The sequence below is a fragment of the Felis catus genome, chromosome C1, assembly GCF_018350175.1.
Source record: "Felis catus isolate Fca126 chromosome C1, F.catus_Fca126_mat1.0, whole genome shotgun sequence".
In the NCBI taxonomy this organism is placed as follows: domain Eukaryota; kingdom Metazoa; phylum Chordata; class Mammalia; order Carnivora; family Felidae; genus Felis; species Felis catus.
The window spans coordinates 101,948,032-101,975,985 of NC_058375.1; the positions used below are offsets into that span (position 1 = coordinate 101,948,032).

At 40.5% G+C, this 27,954-nt stretch overlaps 1 long non-coding RNA gene across 2 annotated transcripts; it reads left to right on the plus strand.

The window, feature by feature from the left end:
• Positions 1-22: 22 nt before the first annotated feature.
• On the plus strand, positions 23-27,747 carry LOC111561804. Of its 2 annotated transcripts, none has more exons than XR_002744698.2 (5): positions 23-230; positions 12,503-12,659; positions 13,108-13,203; positions 13,333-13,345; positions 26,125-27,747. It is a non-coding gene; the product is annotated as an uncharacterized LOC111561804 (long non-coding RNA). The 2 variants fall into 2 exon arrangements; XR_006582959.1 differs by having other exon boundaries at positions 12,503-12,602.
• Positions 27,748-27,954: the final 207 nt, after the last annotated feature.

Here is a 27,954-nt window from a genome sequence, read left to right on the forward strand (position 1 = left end):
TTTGCAGAGCAGGTGGGGACAGGAACGGGGTGGGGCTTGGCGTTAGTGTTTCCGCTAGAGTTTAGTCTTTGTGTAGGCTTCATGGTGGGAGAATTTCCTCCCGGGACAGTAGTAGCAGCGTTTTAGACTGGAAGAAAGCCCATAAATTGCCTTTCGGATCCTAGCCATCCAGAGGCATCTTTTAAGAAGTTTCTCTCGGAATGGGGCCTTCCCAATCCTGTTAGAGCGCAGTAAGTGGTCCTTTGAGACTTAATGTGGCCTCATTAATTCATTCCATCTACAAACGTTTGTTAAACCCTGCCATCTGCTAGGTACCGAAGGTGCAAAGACATCTGTCTTATGCGGCCTGATGGGTAGCAGGTAAATAAACGATGCACTGGTGTGTTACGAAGCAAACACCCAAGATTGCGGAAGAGGGGTAGTTAAGATTGTGGTGCCTGAGCCTGGTCCAGGGAAGGCTTCAGAAGGTGATACTGATAGAAGAAATTGTTTGTGTTTGGGTTAAATTTTGAGAATTAACACAGTGCTCCTGCTTCTGCTAATGCGCTCAAAGAGCTCCCAGATGGTAAAGAACTTAATCAGTATAAATATAACAGGAAGAGATTTGTCAGAGTTTTATGTGTTTTCTTGTGTTTATCCATTGAACAAGTACTGACAATTACCACATTTCCATAGGGAGATGTACGAGATGAGTAAGGATGCCTGTACTCTTAAAGCAGCTGAAATCTTAACAGGTTAAAACAAAATGTGTGAATTAGAACCATCCATTACAATCTCTTAATAGTGGTACAAAGTACTGGTGGAAATTCAAGCATAATTGGAGTAATGTAGAAATAAGCAGAGAAGGAATCGGAGGGATAAAAGCAAAAAAAAAAAAAAAATCCGAAGGAAATCAAGACTTATTCTTGTACAAATCAGTTGAAGTTTGCTTTTGTCTCTTAAATTTGAGGCGTGTGCAGTAGTTCCATATGTGATGACTATTAAATAGGTCAGGGGCTCAGGAGAGAGGTCCAAACTGCAAAACAGATAGTAGTTGAAAGTAAGGAAGTCTGAGACCACCAGGTAGTGTGTGGAATAGAAGCGGTCAGATGATGGAAATTAAAAGGACTAGTCAAAACATAATTAAACCCCCCCAAATGTGGTATTACTCAACCCCAGGAAAGACTTTGCCAGTGGAAGTGATGATTGATCATTATAAAGGTATATAGTAGTGGGTCATCTGGGTGGCTCAGTCAGTTAAGTGTTCAGCTCTTGACTTCAGTACAGGTCATGATCTCGCCATTCGTGAGTTCGAGCTCCGCATTAGGCTCTTTGCTGTAAGCACAGAGTCCACTTCAGATCCTCTGTCCCCCTCTCTCTTTGTCCCTTCCTCACTCTTTCTCTCTCTCTCTCTCTTAAAAATAAATAAACATTTAAAAAAAAGTAAACATGCAGTTTTAGAAATGTTTTGTACTTGTATATACAGCAAAGCATTAAAATACAGTTTTTTACAGATATGTTATTAATTAGATTAAATGACCCTAGGAATTAGTAAGATTGGACTTGTGACATCTTCAGCCCTCTGGATTGTGCGAGAAAGCCTAGCAATAAGATGAGGGTTACAATAGAAAGCTGTCCAAGGCTTGTCCACTTTATCTCCTCAAGCAGTATTTTTAGTCTTTTTTCTACAAAAACTCACGTGGCTGATAATATTTCCACGGGAGATATTTCCAAGGCATACTCCCATTGAAGAAGGTGTATGGGAACACAGTGTAACAACTTCAATATCTGTATTTTTTTAATGTTAATTTATTTTGAGAGAGAGGGCACGCAAGCAAGGGGGGGTCGTATCTGTATTTTTTAAACAAGTTATTTTCAAACTTAGAAGTAATTGCTTCCCACCACAGAGGTGACCGGTGACTCTTGAGTGTCACTCAGCCAGCCAGGTTGCCCCTTGACCAAGGACTGTGTTTTATGTTTCTTACATTTCCCCGTGCATCTGTGCTACCTTGCACAGAGAAGGCACATCTTTTATATCTAAATTTTATTTTGACCAAGTATGTAACTAATTGTCAGAGGTTGGTATGTTTTTAATAGCCAGGAGGGACAGCTGATAGCGGAAAAGACACTGGATTTATTTAAAGCAAGTTAGTTTCGTCTGTTGTACTTTTTTTATGTGGCGTTCTGAAATCTTTGGCGTTGGGAAAGGATCATGAAAAAGCTCACTATTGTCTAAGCCCACTGCCTTCTGCTCTTCTAAGAAGTGCAATATATTCAGCCTATTTTAATGAGTATTTTAAATGTTAATCCTGAGTCTTCAGGAAAAGGTATGTTATTCAGCGTACCGTTTAATGAACCATTGTGTAATACACTTTTGAAATGTTTCTATACAAAGTGATTAACATTTTAAAAGTTTGTATACTGCAGGGTTAGTTTGGTTACCTGAGAAGTTCACTTCATGGAATATTTCATTGTCCAACAGTGTTGTTTAAATGAAGCATCGCTGTATTTATTGGCAATATTTCACACTGCTCTCATTTGGTAAGCCGAATAACTTTAATAAAATGAGATCTAAATGTTGTACTTAAAGCTTACCTCAAATATACTTAGAATTAAAAATTTGTATAGTCCTGTGCTTATGGCATACACTGTGTGTCTGCAGCTGTCCGTGCATGCTATTTTGGATACTTGTTTAAAATTTGATTTCTCATCAACACTTTTATAGTACGTCCTGGTAATTTTGCTCTTTCCTTAACATTCCCTGCAAATCCCATCTTGCTTGAAACAATAGATTAAAACCAGACTGGCAGTTGGGGAACGCTTTCTATTGCAACCATGTGTGTCAGAAGAAAGGATTAGGTTTCCTTGTCCAAGAACATCAAGGGGAACCTCCACCTCTGCAGACACACCTTTATTCCTCAGTAATGGAGAGTTTATATCTAGTTAGATTTAAATGGGATAAGGAAAGAGTTTAAATCCACTTTCAGCTCTAGTAGTATAATCAGCCCTCAAGTCTCAAAGTATCCAATTTTGTCTCTCTAATTTAATTCTAAGTGTCAGGTTGGTATTAGATGCTGATCAAGGTAATGGAGAGTTGCCCTACACATTTATTCACTTAAAGAAGAATTTTGCAGACTGCAAAGACTAGATGGCATCTATGTTCAAAACTTACTTAAAGCACAATCCATTCACCTCTGGCTTTTCCTTTATATTAAATATGTTTTTCAAATATAGAGGAAGAGATTCCACAGTGAAGGTAAATCTTCCTCTTCATAATTTGGGGTACAGCCATGCTATCTTAGGCTGGACTCATTCTGAGGATCTGAATCAAAGTGAGGCAGAGTCCGCCTTTGAATGAGATCACTTCATCAGAGTGTCATCAAAGTATGTGGGAAACCATAATAATGACGGGGAGATAATTTCTTCCCCTCCCCCCACCTTTGGCTTAATTATCTAGTTCTAGCCCTCATTTCATAGTGGTGAAAGTCGTCCAAAGATATTAAGTACTTTGACAAAAATCACACAACCAATAAGGTGCAGGATAGACAAGTGCTCTACAGTAACAGACACCACTGTAAAGCTGAAGTAGCTGAGGCAGGACTGATGCAAGGGCAAGGTTTCATCTAACGGCACATATTTGTGTCATGCTTCCAAGTCAGAGCAACTCAACGGCTAATTTTTAAAGTGTTGATGCACTCGTCTCTCCTCCCCTAACATTAAAAGATGCTGTTTTTCCCTAGTAGCTTTTGGGGAAGTGTACATTATACCATCTTTGTATGAGGATCATAGTCAGAAGGCCCATCTGGTCTTTGGAAAAAGAGACTTAGAGGTTTAAAGGAGGCATTACTATCACTTTTCCCCCCCCAGAAGATGCCATCTAGCAAAATTAAGGGAGAGACTTAGTGATGTGAATAGCAAAACAGAATTTTTCTCAGAGCACCTTTTCCTTAAAATTAAGGGCCAAGGCCATAGCTTTTTCCAGATTCAACTTCTTAAGGACTTAGCTACTCCACAACAATGAAAGCATTTGGGAGTGGGAGAAGGTGGGAGGGGTGGAGAGAGTCAAAGCTAGGAAGTGAATGATTTGCATGCCTCAGTCTTCAGACAAACGACTCCATTGCTTGTAGAGTCCTTAGCGTGGGATCCCAGGAATAGGATATGGGGCTGGTGCAGACCTGGGGATTCCTGTTCATATTTAATAGTTTCTCTCTATACTTTTTTTGTAAATGGCTGTTTCTTTTTTTTTTTTAAATGAAATTTATTGTCAGATTGGTTTCCATACAACACCCAGTGCTCATCCCAACAGGTGCCCTCCTCAGTGCCCATCACCCACTTTCCCCTCCCTCACACCCCCCATCAACCCTCAGTTTATTCTCAGTTTTTAAGAGTCTCTTATGGTTTGGCTCCCTCCCTCTCTAACTTTTTTCAAATGCTTTCTAAAGTATTTTGAAGATGTTTTCATTTCAGCCTAAATGGCTGTTTCAACATCAGAGTACAAGTCTTCAAAGAAGAGACTTGCCCCCTTGACTATGGATCCAGAATGGGGCAAATAATTTTCTGGAAATGTAAAAGACAACTTTCAATATTCTCTATCTCCATTGTTCACCCTCAGTCTTAGGAGAAGATGTTCCGTGGAAGAAATGGAGCTTAGAAACTAGCAAATTAAAGTTTTAAAAGAGCATTTTTCTTTGTTGTCTCCCTTTGCATGCCATAGCTGCTCCAAATGGTATGGCCCCGAAGACAAGATCTTTATGTTGTCTGCACACTCGTTCTGTTTTTATTTTTTTTAATTAAAAAAATTTTTTTTTATTTTTGAGACAGAGACAGAGCATGAGCAGGGGAGGGGCAGAGAGAGAGGGAGATACAGAATCCGAAGCAGGCTCCAGGCTCCAGGCTCCGAGCTGTCAGCACAGAGCCCGATGCGGTGCTCGAACTCACAGACTGAGATCATGACCCAAGCTGAAGTTGGACGTTCAACCGACTGAGCCACCCAGGCACCCCTGTATTTTTAAATCACTCCCAGCTACTTCATAATGGGCTCCCCACTTATGTTTTACAAAAAGAAGTAGGTCTGGACAAAGCTTCCTGGAGTGTCTTTCAGATAGGCTCCTTTCTGTTTTGTCTATGTAATCAAACTCCATTGATCCCTTCGCATACTCTATCTCCGTGGTGTAATGCTAGGAGCTATTAAAGTGAGACACAATGCTTAGATTTTGATCTTTCTAAAAACAACATGAAAAGATCTCTCTGAAACAAGGGACGTGTTAACCTCACTGTCTCAGTCAAATCCCATCTTAACCAGTTAGAGTCTGTTGGACTTTTCCGAAACCCAGTGATGGTTGGAGTCAGCTGTGATTGTCTTCACTTTTTGTCTTTAATAAGTAGAAGTGAGCATGATCTTGGAGAAATTCTGGATGCTAGCCCCATTACTGATCTCAGTGCACCATTTAGCTTTCATGTGCCTCTTTTTTCATATCTATAAAATGAATAAAGGGCTAGGGCTACAAAGAAAATGAAAATGCTAATTCAAAAAGATATGCACCCCTATGTTTATTGCAACATTAATTACAATAGCCAAGATATGGAGGCAACCTAAGTGTCCCTTGATGGGTGAATGGATAAAGAAGATGTCACACACACACACACACACACACACACACACACACACACACACAGGAATATTATGCAGCCATAAAAAGGATGAGACCGTGCCATCTGAGACAACATGGGTGGGTATTATGCTAAGTGAAATAAGTCAGACTGAGAAAAGACAAACATCATGTGATCTCCCCCATGTGGAATCTTAAAAAACAAATGAATAAACACAAAGCAGAATCACACCTATAAATACAGAGTAAAACTGATGGTTACCAGAGGGGAAAAGGGTAGAAGGATGGGCAAAATGGGTGAAGGGGAGTGGGAGATACAGGCTTCCAGCTGTAGCACAAATAAATCAAGGAAATAAAAGGCACCGCATAGGGAATACAGTCAATGATATTATAATGTAGCATGGTAATAGATGGTAGCTACACTGGTGAGCATAGAGAAGTTAAGCATAGTATAGAGAAGTTGAATCACTATGTTGTATACCTGAAACTAATATAACGTGTGTCAAGTGTATTAACAAAAAATGGGGGGAGCTAGATGACATACGTTGTAACTCTTGTGATTTTAGGAACTAGTTTCTGTTTTGTCCCAAATCAGATTCATTTAGAGGTACAGAAATAGGTATTATAGTCAGGATCCACATTTCAGAGCACATCCCCTGACCACGTGCCCATGGCAGATACTGACATACAGATATTGAGAATGGGCTGCAAAATTTTCCCAAGACAGCTCCAGGCAGCTACTCTCAACCAAATAAAATGGGCCCTATTCCTTCTGTCTTGGAAGGGTTAGGTTTGTGAAAGACAGGGAATATGCAACTTTTCTCACCCAACTGTGAGCAGGAAATGGCTTTCCACATATCTTCCAAAGTGTAAGTAAGAAGAATATCTTAACCCATTTTCATTCACTCTAGCTACGTCAGGGCAACCCACTGGGTTCCCAACTGTACTGCTTTCGTTATTTGTCAGAAACACAGTCATTATTTTGTAATTGGCAATCAGTGACTCATGTAACAGCTGCTAACCCAAGAGTTCTAGTAGAGGGTTATCAAGCAGTTGCTGTGATTTTAGGAGAGGAAGGTAGCCAGTGTCCACCCACAGCTAGGCAGGTGTGGGGAATGAGGTGGGGGTGGGGCAGCCCTGCCTCTCTCTACGCATCCTCTGATCTGATCGTTTGCTTCCTCCCATTTGCTGAACCTCAGGATGAAGTAACATGATTTATCTGGTCCATAAATGTCAGTTCTCCTCCCCACCCCCCACCACCACTTCCCATTTCCCAGAAGCACAGAACAGCTGCAAAATAGGAACAGTGGATCTTGAAAGTCCAAATGGAAATATTCAGTACAGAGCCACTATCCATTTACAAAGCTAGAAATATAACTCTGAAACAATGGTAAAAATCTAAAGCGTATTAGGTTAACTTTCTAACCAGGCATTACATTTGAAGGCGAGACCATGTTTTCACCTCTGACATAGCAGGGTACTTGGGACATCAGAGGAGGGCTCAATAAATATTGGCAGATTGATTAAATGAGCAAATGAGCACATGTGAGGAGGAAGAGGGAGGTGTGCAGTGGGATATTTTAAAGATAGTGCAGGGAATTGGAGGGAAAAATTTTAAGCCTAAAATAAGCCCTGGAAGCATTTTTAAAATCTCTGATATATGCCTGCTTTCTTGTGGTTTGCTCTTTTCCACTAAAAAGCAGAATGCATAAAATATTCTGATTAGTTGAGGGTTATTACTTAGGTTCCAACTAATGTTTTATATATAAATCTAAATTACTGCTTTTCCTCCATTCTGCTTCTCTTTCTGTTTGGTCAAATCCCTGTGGGAGGGAGCAACATTCCTGTGGCGGGTAAAATAATTTCTATGGAAATTATTCAAAGTGCAATTTCTGTAAACACTATTGTGAAGATATGATTTATTTCTGGATTCAGTTCTTGTGTTTGCATCATCTCCCTGTTTATCATCAAGCTCTCTGTTTGCCAGCATCTCTTCTTAAGGATCTGTCCATACCAGTTTTGCATCTAAGAAGAGCAACTTCCATCAGCAGGCTTGAAGCACTGGGAAGCAAGAGAGAAGAGCTTGTGTTCCAGTAGGCAGTGGGTGTCCTGAGAAGAACACTGGGTTTTATACCCAGTTCTGACTCTGCCACAACTAGCAAAGTGGCGTTGGAAAGTCCTTAGCCTCTCAGCCTGCTTTTTACCTTGAAAAAATGGGAGTGGTTGAACCAGCTGATTCTCAAGGGTCCTTCCAGCCCTTAACTGTGTAAGCTTATGATCATGCAGGTGTCTCATTTTTTAACCAAGGATCTCCTGGTACTTGGGCAGATAGGATGAAATATACTCCCATTTGGACAGACGATCCAGCTGGGACTCAGTGATCCTTTACCTATTACACTCCGGTGTTGGAGGAATTGAGCCAAACTGTGACTAACTTGAAGAGCATACTGTCAGTGAGGAAATCACTAGATAGTAAATTCAAAGGAAAGGTGAAATGAAGAGTCTTTAACACCACATGCATCTCCGAGGTGGGGGCCAGTTTGGCAGCTAGTGCCCGGGCAGAGACCTTGGAGGTAGAGGAGATGGGAAACCAGCTACCGTAAAATTTGTTAGTGAAAGGTGCTGTTACTTCGTTCACAGTATTTACTCACTCAGAAATCATTTACCGCATGCTAACTGCATGCCCATAAAACTAAAGGACTAAAAAGGCAATCTTGAGTCATCATAGTGATACCTCTTATAGTTATCACATCTATCACCTTCTTTTCCTGGCTGTAGTTTACTAGTTCCCACTCTGAAAACTTAGAGAAACTGGGAAACCGGCATTCTTTCCCGACTCCCACCTTCCCATCCTGCCTTCCTTCTTTTCTCTGCTTACTGACCACCTACTATTAACCTGGGACTGTCTAAAGTACTGGGATCCACAGAGGATAAAGGCTGGATCCCACCTTGGGGAAGCTGAGTACTGCAGGGAAGATTTCTTGTCAACTTGTTAAAATACATTAGGATAGGGGCACCTGGGTGGCTCAGTCGGTTCAGCGTCCGACTTCAGCTCAGGTCATGATCTCGTGGTCCGTGAGTTCGAGCCCCGCTTCGGGCTCTGGGCTCATGGCTCAGAGCCTGGAGCCTGCTTCTGATTCTGTGTTTCCCTCTCTCTCTGCCCCTCCCCCGTTCATGCTCTGTCTTTCTCTGTCTCAAAAATAAGTGTTAAAAAAAAAATTAAAAAAAATACAGCAGGATAGGAGCCATTCTTGAGCGTGGACATGGTAGTGTGAACTCAAGTTGCCCATTAAAAAAAATATTCGCAACTAGATAACTCAATATGAGTCCACAGGGTCACTGGCAGAACAAGGATGCGCTTCTTAGGGCCTGTCTCCAGGTCAACACACACCGCTCCCACACCAGCCTTAGCTACGCTTGGCGATTACATCCTCACTGTCACTTATCACCTGCATGCCTTGGGCACAGGAGTTCACTCAAAATAGGACTGTGGTTTCTCCTCGAAGAATAACATCCCTTCAGAACCTGTGTTATCCTTTTTATTCTAGAATTGCTTGGGAATCAAGGAGGGAAGGAGAAAGAAGGGGTCTCCAGCTCTGACCTTTATGATGATTGGGAGATCCCACTCCAATCCTGGTGCCACGCCTTTCATTACAATAACAAGGTCTCATTTCCTAGAACACTCAGTTTAGCTCTCATAGATTCTTAGACCTTTCCAGTTGTCTGACATTTAATACCATGAGGCAGTGGGGTGCGGTGGGGAGACATATATAAACACCAGACTCTTGAGGGCTTGACATTCTGTTATTTACACATAAGCAAATACCTATGGGGGTCTGTCACTAACCCAGGCACCAGGCCAGGTGCTAAGTACACAAAACTGAATAAGATACTCTGTGCGCTTTTCCACATCACAATTTAATGAGGGAAGCTGCAAACAGCAAAAGAATTCCAGGGAAAACATCTTTGTATCAAAAAGGCCTTTTGCTTTCCCTCGAATCACGCTTCAAGGGCAATGCTGGCTCTATTACTTGCTACTTGTACAACCCCGGACAGGCTTCCTAAGGGCCTGGGGCCCAGTTTCCTCATCCTGAGTTGAGAGCAGGGGATAACAAGTTCCCCGAGTTCCCTTACAGCTCTGAGGAGAGGACTGAGCAGCTCTTGAAGAAGGTACTGGATGGGATTTTGAATTGGAAAGAGGACCAGGGTGCCCTTAGGAGAGATAACTGCATGAAGGAAGCATGGCCATAGACATGAATAAGGCATACCAAAAGGTGAAATTAAAGCAAATAAGGTATTAATACCTCTGCCTGCTTTCTCCCTTGAACCTTCCAGTCTATTTGTAATTAGCAGCCGGAGCAACACATTAAACTATATGTCAGATTACAGCCACCCTTCTGCTCAAAACCTCCAGTGGCTTTACATGTCATTTGGGAAAAATCCCAAGTCCTTTCCAAGACCTATAAGGCCCAAATGATCTGCATTCTCCCAACCTCCCTTTCTGGCCTCTTTCCTCACTACCACCCCCCCTTACCTTGCTCTGCCTGGACACACTGGTCTCCTCACAAGTCCTCAACCCTTATTACCATCTAACATATTCTACTTAATTTATTTGCCCCTCCTCTAGAACATAAGCATCATAGGAGCAGAGAATTTCATTTTATTCTGTACCTCTCAAGCCTAGAATGTGGATGGCTAGTAACGCACTTGTTGAATGAGTTTCCCCAGTTTACAGGTAAGGAAACTAAGATCCAAAGAAGGAAGGTGAGTGAGGTCCATCTGCCCCTTAGAGGGAGAGTGTGGACTGGTAACAAGGACCCCCTTGTAGACAGAAAGATGGGCTTCAGCTCTGCCTACATCCTACTGCCCAGAAATATGGCAGAAGGCACTGGGCAGATGAGATGACATTAAGAATCTTGACATGGGGAGATGATCCTTCTGATTATTGACTTAACTTCTGACATCCCTTCCTTTGGTCTCTTCAACTCGATTAGATTTACTTGTTTACTCCTTTATGAATTCACTTAACCAACATTCACTGTATATAGTGATATGGTCCCTTTTAGCAAAGGAAACAGGAGGATATGAAAGGGGAACATTTACATCTTTATGTCATTTTTTAAAAAAGCAGTGGGATTAAGTGTGTCTGTTATATTTTACTTTAATTTGAGGATTCCCAGTTTTTTTTTTTAATTTAAAAAATAGAAACAAATATTTTCTGAGCATTACTCTGAACCAGGCATTATGGCAGACACTAGAGATAAAAGCAAATTCCTGAACTACACACACTTAGAGCTTAATAGGGGTGACAAGCAAACAGAGGGTTGCTCCACTGAAAGCCAGTGCCACCAGAGAGGAGTGAGGGCTCTGGTGGAGGCCCAGAGTGGGTATCTGACCCTGCCTGGAAGATGGTATTAGTGAGGAGGGGACTGTGAGTAGAGAATCCCAAAATTAACATCTCAGTGGAGTGGTTTGATCATTACCAAGGTTGGGGCCCTTTGGGCTTGCCTGTCCCTGGCCACTGGTGTTTTGCTGAACAGAGCCAGTTGTTCTGTGGATGCCTTTCCCCCCAGGCCAGTGTCTGCCCCCGGTCCCTTCACTCACTGCATCCCACGCCTTGGTATGACACAGCATTTCAGACGTTTCCCAGGAATCTATTGAGAGCCAGTATCCTGCGCAGCTCACGAGGAGTCAAGGCCATGATGAGATAAGGGAGGGGCTAATGATGAACACGGACGAAGCCCAGGGGTGAATATGCAAGCTTTCCTCTGCTTTCCCCCAGAGAGGATGCTTGCACACCACTTCCTATAATTCAAACAGTATGTTTCTCCTTAACATCCCATGAAGATGCGGTGGCTATCTATTGTCAAGCCACACGAGACATGTTCTTCTCCCAAGATGGGGTTAGCACCCATCCTGATGCTCCCATATTTCACAGGGTCTGTCATCCCCTATCCCATCTCCTGTCTGTGTTCTCCATGGACGCCTCAGATCCTTCTAGAGCAGCAACTAGTCCTGCTTGAGGTTGCATGGGACATGCCCTGCACACAGAGTGTGCTTAATAAATCATTGCTTCATTGAATTGAATGGTATCATACAACGTAGGCACTACTTAAGGCAAAGTTTGAGATATCTAAAGTCAAACTCTCGTTTTGGAAGGCTGGAAAATGGTTTTCAATTTTAATTGATTATTTCTAAGGAAAAAACAAAAAAATGTCCTGGCAGTTCTCAAATAAATACTGGCCAATGACATTTCAGCCTGATTTGACAGGCTGAGCAGGGATACAGGTTGAGTACATAACAAAAACCATACTTGAGTTGCCCTCATACTTGTGGTTGTGTATGAGGAAGAGCACAGGATATAGGAGGGAAAAATGCTTTGAAAACTCTAAAGTGGGCTGCAGATGTTAGTTTTGCTCTCACAGAACTGTAGCAGAGACTGCCCATGCGCTCAGTCCCTTGCAGACTGAAGCAGACATCAGGGATGGTAGGAGGAGTGGTCACTCGCACAGAGCATTCGGCTGTTCTGGGCTTAGCCAGGGCACAGGTGGCTTTCCATTGCTGGAATTGGTAAGGGATGGTGAGGGAAGTACTTGGGCCTTGCTTTCACTCAATTGGTGATGCAGGTTGCCAGAAATCTTTGAACAATACCACTGTTTGGGCACCTATCTTAGGAAGTCAACTCTTGATTAATTTTTTAAATTCAAATCAAACAAGCGACAGTGACACATCCTGGTGCCATTTCATACCATTCCTGACTCCTCACGTGGCTGACGCCAGTTGTCTTCTCTGGCAGGGATTGCTAGCCCTGGCTTTGCAACAGTCCAAGGAGCTGCAGTTCTCCAGGGGAATTGCAAAATACTTCTAAATACTCTGAAAATGAAATTAAATATTCATTTCATTTTAATTTACAGATGCCATACTTTTAGAAGATGTCAGTGCTGTGGAATGAGATGGCCAACCATCATATGTATGCTGCAACTCAGAGATACAGCTGTGAATTCTCAGAATACGGTACTGATGGCCCTGTCGTCCAGTGCATCCAATGTCTGATTTTCATCTTGGCCAGCTGTGAGCGTTAACCAAGACTTTTCTCTCTGTGTGCCTGTAAAAATTTTGTAGGTCCAGGATGGTTGGATATTATTTCATAAAGCCTTAGTCTAGTGAGTTCTAATAATTCTTGATCTTTCCCAAAGAAATACTGCTCGAGTATTCCCCAATAGCAAAGTAACTAAGCATCCACCTTTTCCAACTGTAATGCAGTTTTGGTATGAGAAAAGTATGCCTGGTCTCCGGGATTTAGAAAGTAAACATGGAACAATTAGAATGCGAGTGCCATGGTTGGGGAGGCGGATGTTCTGCACATCTGCATCCAGAGTGCCTCACTTCAAATTTCTTGCCCTTTTCCTTTTTGCTTAAGTGTTTCTTGGTATGTTGCCTGGGAAGTTAGATATGTTATTATAACACAGTGAGGAATTATGTAAGACGAAGCCCAACTTGCTTTTCTTTTTCCTTCCAGTTCTACTATGCCTTAGACAAAACTCAACCATTCTCTTCCATGATGTAGAATGGCTACTGAAAAGGAAGAAGAAAAGAAAGCTTTCAGAGGACAGTGGTAAACAAATGCATTATGATTTACTTAACAGGGAACTGTAAGTTTTTTATGTCCAAGAACATCGAACTTGCTTTTTTAAAATACTTTCTAAAAATTTTCTTTTCTTTTGTTTCTTCCTCCCCCCCCCAGAAGAGCTATAGAGGTGAGTTGTATATTTTTTCTTCTGCTCTTTTTTTTTAATTGAAATATAATTAACATACAGTGTTATGTTAGTTTCAGGTGTACAATATAATGATTCAACACTTCTATACATTTCTCAGTGCTTATCATGATACTCTTAATCCCCTTTACCTACTTCACCCACCCCCCTACCCACCTTCCCTATGGCAACCACCAGTTTGTTCTCTGTTTTCAAGAGTCTGTTTTTTGTCTGTCTCTTTTTTTCTTTATTCCTTTGTTTTGTTTCTTAGATCCCATATATGTGTGAAATCATATGGTATTTTTCTTTCTCTGACTTATTTCACTTAGCATTATACCTTCTACATCCATCCATGTTATAGCAGATGGCAAGATTTCATTCTTTTTTATAGCTGAGTGTATTCCATTATATTATATGTACACACCACATCTTCTTTATTCATCTATGGATGGACACTTGGTTGCTTCCATATCTGGGCTACTGTAAATAATGCTGCAGTAAACATAGGAGTGCACATATCTTTTCGAGTTAGTGTTTTCATTTTCTTTGAGTAAATACCTGGTAGCAGAATTGTTGGATCATATGGCATTTATATTTTTAATTTTTTGATGAACCTCCATATTGTTTTCCACAGTAGCTATACCAGTTTGCATCCCTACCAACAGTGCATGAGGGTTCCTTTTTCTCCACATCCTCACTAACACTTGTTTCTTGTGTTTTGATTTTTAGTCGTTCTGACAAGTGTGAGGTGACAGATAGCTCATTGTAGTTTTAGTTTGCATTTCCCTGATGATGAATTATGTTGAGCATCTTTTCGTGTATCTGTTGGCCATCTGTATGTCTTTGGAAAAATGTCTATTCAGGTCCTATGCCCCTTTTTAATTGGATTATTTGTTTTTTGGTGTTGAGTTGTAGGAGTTCTTTATATATTTTGGATACTAACCTCTTTTTGGATATATCATTTGCAAATATCTTTTACCATTCAATAGGTTGCCTTTTTGTTTTGTGGATCATTTCCTTTGCTGTGCAGAAGTTTTTTTTGTCTTGGTGTAGTCCCAGTAGCTTAATTTTGCTTTTGTTTCCTTTGCCTATGGAGACATATCTAGAAAAATGCGTCTATGCCTGATGTCATAGAAATTACAGCCTATTTTTTCTTCCACGAGTTTTATGGTTTCAGTCTCACATTTAGGTCTTTAATCCACTTTAAGTTTATTTTTGTGTATAGTGTAAGAAAGTGGTCCCATTTCATTCTTTTGCATGTGGCTGTCCAGTTTCCCCAGCACCATTTGTTGATGAGAATATCTTTTCAACATTGAATATTCTTGCTTCTTTGGTTGTGGATTAATTGACCATATAAGTGTTGGTTCATTTCTGGGCTCTCTATTCTGTTCCATCCATCTATGTATATATTTTTGATCCAGTACCATTTTAAAAAGAATACTTGGATATGGTAACAAAACAAAACAAAACAAAACAAAACAAAACAAAACAAAACAAAACTGTAAGGAAAAGTACCAAACAAGAAGTAAATGTTCTGTTCTTCAATATCCTACCCCGACTGCTGAACCCACTGACATAAGAAACACTGTTAGCCATTTGTTTTACATCCCTCCTGAAGACGGCTATGCATATTACAAAGATGTCACAGACAACCACATGCTTTCTTTCTGTACAGGTTCTACACTGGATTTTTTCCCTTCTTGTGCCTTAAACATCCTTACATATCAGTAAACATCTCTATTTCAGTTTAAAAGACAATTACGAGCTTCAGAGTATTCCACTGAGTGAAAATACCATTAACTGTTTATACAATCTCTTTCTGGTCCACATTTGAATTGTTTTTAGATCATTACTCTTGGAAACAATACTCTACTGAATGCCTTTGTAAATATATACTTGTGCACAAAAGAAAATATATCTGCAGGGTAAACTTCTAAAAGTGGAATGACTAATTCTGAGCTTACATATATTTACATATTGATAATTACCTCCTAATTTAGACCCCAACTTGTTAACCAGTGTAAACACTCAGCAGCAATGCATGCGAGTATGTTTCCCAACTGCTCCCATCGCTGGAAATTTGTTACCTCTGGGGTTCAGGGGAAGACTTTAACTTTTTGTTTTCATAGACGTCTGTACTATATAGACATGACATAATGATGATGTTCCTTTTTTGTAATTAAAAAAGATGAAAGAGATTAAGAACACTTGTTTGTAACTGTTCAGGGAATAAGATTCTACTTGCAAAGCAGAGCCCAGAATATGAGACCATTCATCAAAATAAGACCACAGAAGGGGACAGTCAGAGACAGAGCTCTGATAAGGGCAGGCTTACAGAGGGGAAAGGACTATGCCTTACTAGCTACCTACTGGGGAGCACCGGGGGAGGTAACCCTGTGCTAACAAGATGCAGCAGGCTAGAGATAGTTATAAATCTCTTACAGTGTTACTATCTCCCCACCCCCCATGAGATCGGGATGAGCCCTAGAATGAGAATTGATTTTTACAGGATACACTTACAAAGCAAGGAACAGTGGTCAAGCACTGCACTTAGTCCTCCTCTCTTGTACCCAAAGGACAATACAGTCTGCACTACTCCCTTTAAATTCTGCTAGACTAGAGTGCGCTCAATTCCTCTTTTTCTCACACAGACTGGAAAACTTGGATCTATGCCCACGTGTACACATTTTCTTTAGTATCCCACCCTCAGAATCATTACCGTAGAGAAGTGTTTCTGGGCAGGAATTCTTTGCAAAACAATATCCAGATTGGAGGGGAAAAAATCTGAGTCACAAGAATTTAAAGTCCTGTCTGGTCTGCTACAAGAGATGTTTCTATAATGTCTGGTATCTCATATGCAATAGGCAAATAGGAAAATAATGCCAGTAAAACATGGAATTTGTGGAACTCAAGCATGACTATCCTGGGCAAGGACAGCGGGAATGACAGGAATGAAATTATAACCTTCCGTATGGAAGGAAAAACCTTTAGTGTGTCTGCTGCTAAGCAGTAGTTCTTTCCATCGTATTTTAAGGAGTTTAAAAAGAAGTGCTTAATTGTTAATGGTAGTACAAAATTGGGCAAGCCCAATGAAATGGAATTTGACAATTCTAGCATTTACCTTTGCTTATGGGCTGAATTGTGTCCCCTCCCAAATTCATATGTTGACGTCTTCATGCTCACTACTTCAAAATGCAATGGTGTTTACAGACAGGACCTTTAAAGAGGTAATTAAGGCAAGATTGGGTTGTATGGGTGCATCCTAACCCGATGTGACTGGTGTCCCTATTAGAAGGGAGATTTAGACATGGACATTACACAGTAAGAGGAAAGACCATGTGAGCACACAGCAAGCAGGTGGCTATCTGCAAGCCAAAGAGAGAGGCCTCAGGAGAAACCAAATTTGCCAACACCTTGATTTGGGATCTCTAGTCTCTAAAACTGGGAAAAAATAAATTTGTGCAGTTTAAGCTACCCAATCTATAGTATTTTGCTATGGCAGCCCTAGCAAACTAATAAATAATTCTTGGACACATAAAAAGGAAACAACATAATGAAAATTATTCATTGTGATAATATTTATGATAGCAACAAAAATGGAAAGAACCTAATTTCCTTCTACTGGAGACTAGTCAACTATGGCATATGCACACAATGGGGTATGATGCAGCCATAAAAGACCGTGAGGAAGACCCCGTGACCTGATACGAAGTGATTTCCAGGATATGCTCTTATGTGAAAAACAGCAAGTACAACAGAGTGTACGTAATATACTAGTTTTTGTTGTTAGAAAGAAGGAAAATAAAAATATTTTTACAAAAAATAAACACAGGAAGGATAGATCCAAAACGATAGGCTACCCACCGTTAACCTAATGTAAGATAAGGGGTAGGTAATAAGCTAGATTAAATAGGGATGGGGGTACAGTATCCCTGGGCGGATCTTTGTATTTAGTTTGAATTTTTGAGTTATGTAAATGTGCTGCACATTAAAAAATAAATTAAACTGAGAAGACTGAAAGAAGCAAACCCTGAAATCAAAATAACTAGAAAAAAAAGTAAACCTAATCATTTATCAAATTGGTAACATGAGCATGCAGGTTAACAGAATTAAAGTAACTTTTGGACACAGTAATCTGAATGAGAGACAGCCTAAGGATCAAAAGATCAGCAGCAAACCTTGGAACTTAGTAGGTTTGCTGTTAGGATTGGCATTAGAGTACTGAAATTACCGTATTTGTATTGTGGGATAGAGCAAAAGAAAAAATCGTGTTGAGGGAGTTAGGAACTCGGGTCCTTCCTGTTTAGAATATATACACAGTGGGGAAAGGTGAGGGAGAACCCTGAAATTGGAGGGCGCCATGATGAATTCTGTGTCAGTAGCAGTGGGCACACCTAGAAATTAGGTCTTAGTTTCTAAATACAATTCTTTACTCTCTTAAACAACAAGGCCCCCTGGGCAGATGGCCAATTCTAAGTTTGGAGCAGGGGAAGCGCAAGATGAGCCCCAAATATATAGTACCAGAAATCCAGGGCGTGTTCAAAGGCTACAAAAGACATGTCTAGGGGCTGCTGGGTGGCTCAGTAGGTTACGCATCAGACTTCAGCTCGGGACATGATCTCTGACAGCTCGGAGCCTGGAGCCTGCTTCGGATTCTGTGTCCCCCTCTCTCTCTGCCCCTCCCCCCTCCCCCACTCATGCTCTGTCTCTCTCTCTGTCTCAAAAATGAATAAACATTAAAAAAAAAAAAGACATGTCTAAAGGACACAGGAGCAGTCCTGAGGGGGCTGACGTTAAAAGTCCCTATGTCCATAGTGATACTAAAACAAAACAAAGCAAAAAACAAAAGCAAGGGGAGGGAGGAAAGCTCTTCTTTACAGAAGAATGCCAACTAATATATATAGAAGGGATGATAAAATTTACACGTTTACCATTTGCAACCAGCAATACAATAATTGGTTCAGGTAAAGATCATCAGTAGTGGCTAGACTTACTGTGGGGATCATTTCACTGTATATACGTGTGTTGAATCATTATGTTGTACACCTACCTGAAACTCATATGTTATATGTCAATTATATCTCAGTTTAAAAATAGAAGACCCCCCCCCAAAAAAAGGATTGTCAATAGTGAACGGTTATTGGAAAGCACAGTAGTCATAAATCTCAAAATATCACATCACAGATGGCTTATTCATTACAAAGAGAAAAGGTGTCTTTACAATGAAGAGAGTCAGCAGATGGCACTTAACCAGGTGGTTAAACTTTGCACCAATGGGCAAATGACATTAGGTGTAGCTACTGTGATACAACGGAAAGTGTATACCACCACTTATGTAGCATATTTGTCAAAAATATTTAACCTGCATCAAAACTTGAGGAATCAAGGGGCGCCCGGGGTGGCTCAGGCAGTTAAGCGTCCGACTCTTGACTTTGGCTCAGGTCATGATCTCACAGTTTGTGCGTTCAAGCCCCACATCGGGTTCTGTGCTGACAGTGTGGAGCCTGCTTGGGATTCTCTCTTTCTTCCTCCTTCTCTCTGCCCCTCCCTTGCTCGTGTACACGTTCTTTCTCTCTCTCTCTCTCTCTCTCTCTCTCTCTCTCTCTCAAAAAGACAAAACAAAAAACCTTGAGGAAGCAATAAGAGCATCCAGATTATTGAACATCCTTCAAGACTATTGGCATGGGCTTTTGATAAATGTCATAAAATGACATTTTGAAAAATGTCATAAAAGTGTTTAAAGACTTGAGAGAGGGGGACTAGTTGAGATTATAGTAAAGAGACATGGAATCTTACATGTAATCATAATCCTTGGTTTGATCCTGGATTGAAAAAGATACAAGAAAAGGATATTATTGGGCCAACTGAGAAAATCTGAATATGGATTGTATATTAGGTATCCGTGTTTACTGGTGTGATAACAGTAACATGGAAAGAGTATAATCGTTCGGTGTTTCAGACACATGCTGAAGTACTCAGGGCTGAAATGTCACGATACCTGTAACTTACATCAAATCGTTCAGCAAATAGTTTCTTGTAGTCTTGTAATTTTAAGTTTCACATTTTGACGTATAGTCTATATTGAGTTAATTTCCAGTTATGGATCAAAGTTCACTTCTTTGCATATGAGTGTAAAATTGTGCCGGCACTGTTTATGGAAAGACTATCTTTTCTGTACTTAATTGCCTTTGCGTCTTTGTCAAAAATCCATGGACCAACAGGTGTGGGTCTACCCGTGGCCTCTCAAATATATTGCCTACTTATTTTCCTTGATGACTATGGATTTACAGTATGCCTTGAACTCAGGTAGTGTAAGTTCTCCAGTTTTGTCTGCCTTTTCAACGTGTTTTAAGTATTCTAGAGCCTTGTCATTTTCGTATCAGTTTTCAAATCATCTTGTCAAATTCTACAAAAACAAAACACAAAATACCACTGTGGGTATTCTGAGAGGGAAAGCATTGAATCTGTGTATCAGTTTGGAAAGAACTGACATGGTGGCGACATCAGATCTTCTGATTCATGAATGTAGTGTAATGCTCCAATTACTTAGGTCTTTTAAAATTTCTCTCAGTAATGTTTCATAGTTTGTGGTATACAAATATTGAACAGCTTTTGTCAGATTTATCCCTATTTCATATTTTTGATGCTATTGTAAGTGGGATTTAAAAATTCTCATTGTTACTGGTATGTAGAAATGCAATTATGTTTTGTATCTTGAACTTGTGTCTTGCAAGCTTGCTGAGTAGCTTGTTTTAGTTTCCCTAGGATTTTCTACACAGACAATGTCATCCATGCATGAAGACAGTTTTACTTCTTTCTTCCCAATTGGACATCATTTATTTCTTTTTCTTCCTCCTGTGCTGGCCAGAACCTCCAGGATAATGTTCAGTAGAAGTAGTAGAACAGACATCTTTGACTTATTCCTGATTTTGGAGGAAAACCATTTAGTCTTTCACCATTAAGTATGATATCAGCTGTAGGTTTCTTTGTAGACGCTACTTATGAAGGTGAGAAATTTTCCTCTATTCTGAGTTTGCTGAGACTTTTTTCAAAAATCAGGACTGGATATTGGAATTTGTCGAATGTTTTTTCCTCTATTGAGATGATCACAGGTGGGTCATCTTTTAGTTTAGGCTTGTTTTCTGTGAGTACTTTAAGGGTATCCTACACTAGCTTCTCACCTGAAGAACACCTGACAAAACTCTTGTGTATCCTTATTGTTATTTCTCTGTGTGTAAAACATCATCTGTCTCAGCCTTCTTTTAAGATTTTCCCTTTATCACTAGTTTTAAGTAATTTGATTATGATGCATTTTTGGGTTGTTTTCTTCATATTTCTTGTGCTTGAAATCCATTCAGTTTCTTAGAACTATGAGTTTATACCAAGTTTGAAAATATCTCAGGCATTCATTTTTCAAATATTCTGTGTCTGCCCCCCTGCCTTGCCTTTCACGGCTCCCAATTTCACACGTGTTTCGCCACTTGAAGTTGTCCCATGGTTCAACAACACTTTATTTCTTCCTTGTTCTTCTTTTTGTTAATCTCTGTGCTTCAGTTTGCATAGTTTCTATTTCTGCGCCTCTAAATTCACTCATCTTTCCTTCCAGGATGTCTCTTCTGCTGTTCTCCCCATCCAGTGTATTTTGCATTTCAGACATTTTTGTTGACCCCTATAGAAGTTCAATTTAAAAACCATCTTTCATATCTTGGGGTGCCTAGGTGGCTTAGTCAGTTAAGTGTCCAGCTTCAGCTCAGGTTGTGATCTCATGGTTCATGTGTTCAAGCCCCGTGTTGGACTCTGTGCTGACAGCTCAGAGACTGGAGCCTGCTTCAGATTCTGTCTCCCTCTTTCTCTGCCCCTCCCCTGCTCTCTCTCTCTCTCTCTCTCTCTCTCTCAAAAATAAATAAACATTAAAACAAATTTAAACAATCTTTCATATCTTTAATATGTTTGATATTTTGTACTTATTTTTTGAGCATGTGGAATACACATATCATAGCCGTTTTACTGTCCTTATTTAGTAATGCTATTATCTAGGTCATTTTTGGTATTTAAAAAATTTTTTAAATTTCCTCCTTATTATAGGTTTTATTTTTCTGATTCTTAGCTTGCTTGGTCAAATTTTTAATTAGATTCCCAACTTTATGAATTTTATCTTATGAGATGTTGGATATTTTTATATTCTTAAAAGTGTTATAAAATTTTATTCTGGAATATGGTTAAAATATTTGGAAGCAGTTTGATACCTTTGGGTCTTGCTTTTAAGCTGTGTTTGGTGGGACCAGAACTTAGCCTAGGGTTTGTTTTTCCCCACTGCTGAGGTCGGAACTTTCTTTTTCCTAATCTCAGCCTCATGAATCATGAGGTTTTCCACTCTGGATGATGGGAATGGCCACTGTCCTGGCTCTGTATGAACCTGGGACAGTTTGTTCTTATCCTGTAAGATGATTCATTCTCTGGCCTCAGGTAGATTTCCCCGCTCACATGCTTGATCAGCCATGGACTGAAATCTTGAAGGGGACCCTCTGTGGATCTCAGGTCTCTCTCCGTACAATTTTCTCATCTCCAGTCCTCTACGATGAGAACTCCAGCCACGTTGACTTACCTGGACTCACAGCTCTATCTCTTCAGGCCAGTGTTTGTTTTCCATCACTCAGAGACCATTGGCCTTCATTGCTTGTTTCCACTAATCTTGAGAGTTATTGTTTCATGTGTTTGCCCAGGCATTTATTTTTGGCAGATCTAGTCCCCGATACGCCATCTTGGTCAGAAGCAGAAGTCACATGTTATTGTTTTAATGCATTTTAAAATTTCCCCTGAGGCAGCCTCCAGCTGATCTGCTTTCCTGGGCTTATCTTCCATGTCATAATTACCGTTTTGGTTAGTGCTCTGGTTACAAAGCTGAAGATGTTGGCTTTTTTTTTTTTTTCTTCCCATTTCCCTTTCCTTTGAACATGCAGTTTATGGTATGTATTGTTTCTGAGGAGTTTGTATATGGTGGTATAGTAGTTACAACCTGCACAGTTTTAGACCCATCATAGCATGGGTCAAAACCTATGCTATGATTGGCGTATATTTTAAGCAAAAGCAGAGACTACATAAAGACATATTTTTACTAACATTTTCAAAAATGAAACTAAATGGTCAGATCTTTGAGGGTAGGTTTCATTTTGTGTGAATCATTGTATTTTCCTTTCCCATAGTGCCCAGCACATTGATCCTCAAGACCATTTGTTGATTTATGGGTTGTCCAGGAATATATTATTTTCGTTCTCATGATTATGACTAGCTATCATATATTAACTGTCTACTGTAAATTAGGTACTCTACCAGGCACTTTATACAATATCTAATTCAGCCTTCACTATTGCTCTATGATACAGAGATTCTTGTCCCTCTTTATAGACAGGGAAATGGATTCAAGGAAGATTTAGTTTGCTCGAGTTCCCACAGCTAGTAACTGATACTATTGAGATTCTAAACCGAGGTCTGTCTGATTCCAAAGCCCAAACTCATTGCACTGCTTTGTCCTCTGGTTCATGACACATGACAAAGCTGTGGTTCTTTTCTCTGCTAGGAACTCTCTTATTTTCTTTCATTCTCTTAAAGAGGGACTTTTTAAAAAGCCACTTTAGGACAGGACAGTCCAATGTACAGCGGAATTGGTTGAGTAAGCACGCACCTTGAGTTTTCTGAATTTCTGCATCAGGTTTGAGTCCAGGAATAGATTATGTTCAATAAACTAAAAATATGCCTGAATCCCTGTTTCCTTTTAAAATAACTTTACGGTTTCTGCCAATAGAGATACACTTACTCCTCAAGCATACTCTAGTTCTTTCAGTCATGACAGGAAATGTTGCTCACTCGGAGACTCTTTTCAGGGCTATGCAAGGACTTCTCTTAGTAAGGGCCTAACCTCGATGAAAAATGGAGTTTTGATCTCAAATAGTTTTCTTAATAATGTTGTGGTATGAGCATGTTCCCTGAAAGGGGGAGGATAAAATTATATTGACCTCACAATGGTGCATTTTATGGGCTCCCACATGTTGCCCCTCCACAACCAGGAAGCTAGATTTCATATAACTTGGGGGTTGGGGTTGAGCCTGCAGGGGCCATAAGCAGGGGCCCGTCAGTGGAGGAAGTCAAGGAACATGAGACCAGATTGTCCTCACCAGGGGAAAAGAAGCCCGAATTCACGGACAGGGCCCAAAGTTTATCTGAATTGCCTTCCATTTCAGTCAGGGTTTAGCATCAGGTCACTGGTGCCTATCACTGTGGCAACCAGGGGTTATTTTTATTAAGCACTTTGTGTTTGCCTAAGAGCTTTAAGTCATTAATCATCTAACTCTTGTTCCCCATGAGACTTTTGTGAAGCAAATGGGCAAGAAATAACACAATTCTTATTTCACAGATAGAGAAACTGAAGCATTTTTGTTCGCCGCTATTACCCACTGAAAGAGTTAAAGCTGTGCATTAGAATTTGGGAGAACCAGGCCAGGCTGCTGATGAGCTTTTGTTTCACCACAGAAGCGAGGTTTTCTGTTTTTACACAAAATGAACTTGCATAGTTTTCATTTTGGAAGCAACACGATCGATACTGAGGTGTACTGAAGGACAAAAACAGACTTCACTTCCTTTCACATAGTATGAACGTTTGACGGAGTTCCCACAAAAATTTTGGAATCCAAATACGCATTTAAGTTTAAGTAGTAAAGATTGTAAGGCATTGCTAATCTCGAGTTTTCTAATAAGAAAGAGAACATAAGCAAACACCTCCAGTGTGGTTGTGAAGAGCCAAAAGTAAGTTATAGCTTGAAAGGATGGTGTGGGGATTTTGCTGCCTGCCATTAATGTGGTGGGCTTCTTGGAAGAGGTGTGTTTTGAATTTTAATTAAAGAAGCAATATTTCAGAGATGGTGTGTCCTTCCACTCAGATGAATTGAAATATCTTTTCTGTTTCTTTCTATGGAGTGTAAACACCACAAAAAATTCGTCAAATGCCACAAGAAGAAGGAATTGACCAAGAGGTCCGTGGGGCACATTTCAGAGTAATGGAGAGGAAGTGAAGAAAAGTTTTCTGACAGTGAGGTCTTTCAGATCTATTAACAAGGAGGTAGTTCAGGGGACAGATGGGTTAGGGTGGTAGAGGGAAAGGTGTCAGCAGAAGCCTTTTAAGCCAGACTAGATAAAGCACAGAAAGATTACTTAAGGACTCAGCATGCCCTCTGGTGGGGCTAGTGAATACAGTTAGGGCCAAGACGAATCTACTCCCTTTGGCATAAGACAGACCCTGGATTCAAATCCACATAGAAACCATGACTAAAAGTCTGAGGTTCCTCTTTTTTAAAACTTTTAAAACAAGTCCTACCTTGTAAGTTGATGAGTGAAATAATAAAAAAAAAAATCGCTAAATATTTACATGGTGTGTGGCACCAAAAGCAAATTTGGGTCATATTGGGTCTAAAGCTTAGACAATATTGGAGGCCATCTTTAAGAAAAAGAACACACACACACACACACACACACACACAGAAAATACACAGTTCTGGTTTATAAAATTATATAGTAAAGCAAATAATTCGAATGAGAAAAGAAATAACAAATCACTTAAAAAAACCGCCAAACTGACAGTAACCACAAACATCACAAAATCCAGAAAAACGACATGATGTTTAAATTTATTAACTACCTACAATACCTGTTTGGTGTGTTTTATGTGTATGTGTACACATACACAATATATATATATGTGCTGTATATTCTGATGGCCTCTTCATTTGACAAAAATTCTGGAATATATACAGAGAATGAGAGCGTATTTTAACTTTCCTCTAGGATGATTTGTCAAAATCTGTTTTTTATTATCAATAGTTTAGAAACAATTTTTTCAGTATCGCGACTTGCTTGTCATGTCACACACAATTTTACGATTGTCGTCAAATCTGGGAAAAGTTCTAACAAGGTTTTTCACGAAAGAGTTAAGATTTAGGTAAGTCTTTCATGGACTAGCTTCTGACTCTGTACGTCTCAATTCTTGCTTTCCTCCTCTGTCCTCCTAATCTCAGGGCTGGGCATTGTAGAATGCAGTCACATCCCAGCATGATATATACCATGATACTCCAGCTCACTGAGTGAACAGTGGATAAGAGAGTTGAAATCCATTCCGACAACCCAGTGGCTAGCATCACCTATAAGTGATGTGAGCTACACAATACATCGCATGGCACTCAAGCTAAATGGATCTTCAACTCAACTCCAAAAGCCAGCCTACACAAAGGGAGAAGTGGCAGTGGGCAATTCAGTCACCAGTTAATGAATTAATGTCAAATACTTTAATTTTGTAAACTTTACAAAAACATATAACCATGCCCACACATTGCTAGAACTCCTACCAGGGCCTTGGAGGGGGCTCATGCCATTAGCTTCATGGTCCACCACCTCTGTGTGTCATATGGGCATGCCAAACAATTCTGTCCCCCATATTGGCAAGTATTACTCAACGTGAGCAAAATAACGGTAGGGATTTGGGGTTACAAATTCAGGAGACTCTGGAAGGCAACAGCTTGTCCAAACACAGAGACGAGATATGTCTCCTTCAGCAACGGTGAGTCTAAATTAAACTGAGTCTTGAGGACGTGATGATGGCATATCAGAAGGAAACTCTTTGTTCCTTCTGTTTTTTCTGGGTGTTTTCCCCCAATGTCAGCCGGTTACACTTGAGTGTACAACTCCTCTTTGAAAGTACTGTGATTTACCTGACTCTGAACATATGCATCTTTCAGAAAATCCCTTCTGGGAGCACCATGATCCCCAGGGAGCACTATGATACCTGGAGGCGGTAGAGGTAAGCTGGTAAGTTTGTCAAACCTGCTTCAGGGACACTCCATGTGGTCCTGGGCTGAGATATTTTTGAAGCTGGTGCAAGCAGCAGTGGGGAAATGGGGGCCTAGTGGTATGGTGGTCATTCCAGAAATGTAACCCCTCAGAAACGTGCTACCCAGCCTCTTATAAGAAGGGTAAAACAAATAAAGCTGCTGCCTATTTGGAACATACGCTGGCTCCTTCCACATCTGCAGGACATTTAGCTCCTTGCATCTGGTAATGTTTGTGCAAATATAATTCCATATTCACTAATAATTCCTGGGGCTAAAGGCCCCCCCTCGGGTAACCTTGTTAATATTCTCTCAAGGCCTGGTGTGAACGCCTCATAGCATTTTGATTAGAATTCAATCTTGTGTTTTTTTCCCTCTCTGTCTCTTTCTCCCTCTCTCCTCTCATGCTTTTCTGGCCCCCGGTTTCCTGGCCACCCACATCAGGAGACATTCTCCCTCCCTTCCACTCTCCATTCTCAGTTTCAAGGAATTTCCTTGTGTCAAAGGCAAAGTGTGATTGACATATTTTCCCCCTCTTAAGAGCAGTCATCTCGGTGTTTGATTTAACCATCTCCTTATGGGGCTCGTACAATCATTACCTGGGTGAAAAAGAGACCTCCTGCTCACCCTCACGCTCAGACCCACGTAGCTCAGTATTTTTGTAGACTTTTAAATTGCTGCTCTCCTTCCTCTTTTTTTCTACCCTTTTCTTTCTTTTTGGTTGGCACTACCAAATGACTCCCTGGTGTGTTGTACCCTGAGCCGTAAGGGTTTTAGTTGTCCGCCAACAGGTAGACCAGCTGCCTCCTGCCAGTGCCAAGAAAAGCATTTGCTGCTCTTTAGATCTGGGGGAAAGAATGGAGATAGAATGAACTGTCTAGTTTTGAATTCACCGCCTTTAGGCAGGTTGTTTTCCTTTGGTGCCTTAGTCTTACTTGACCGGCTTATTTGTCACTCAGGAGAAGAAAACAGAAAACAGAAACAAAAGCAAATTAGCCATAGCATGAAGAATTGTATTTAAACCCAAGAGGGATTTCTTGGCAGTGAAGTTCTTAATGTTGGAGTGATTCTGGAATGTAGGCCCCCTCTCTCAGGCTGCCTTATCATTGAATTACTGTGGGTTCTAAGGGTTTCTGCCTGAAGGGGCTGAACTAGATGACCTTGGAAGGTCACTTGCAGCTTTTCAGTTCAGCAGGAATCCCCATCTTTTCTGTGAAGGGCCACACTTCTCACAGTATTAGAGCAGATTCTGTCCTAAGGGGATTGCTCATGTCTCTCTAGAGTAGCCTGAATCATATCTCCTGCCACTGATTGTGATAAGCCGCCTACTCAGAGCTCCCAATTGCAGGCAACTCTGTTGCCTCACAATAATTGCATTCTTCAGTAACCTCCTGTGCCCCAATCCCATTGTTTCAGAAGGAAACAAAGTGCTAGAAGATAGAGCCTTGCATTGGCAATAACAAAGTTGATGTTTTTTTTCCCCCTGCAGGAATTTGAGTGATGCAGTTTTAATAAAATAGAAAGCTGTCTGTATATAGCTTTATTATTTTAATTCATGGTGCAAAGCGTTCAGTGTGACATTTCACTTCTAATCAGGAGTAATGGCCTGTATGTAGCGATTACTAAAAGCATTCTTATTAACATAGCGTGACGTAAATACTTGCTTGTTGTAATTATGATCTGTGTTACGATAAACAAAGCATGGTGCCAACCAAGCAAAGCAGGCGTATGTTCTTACGT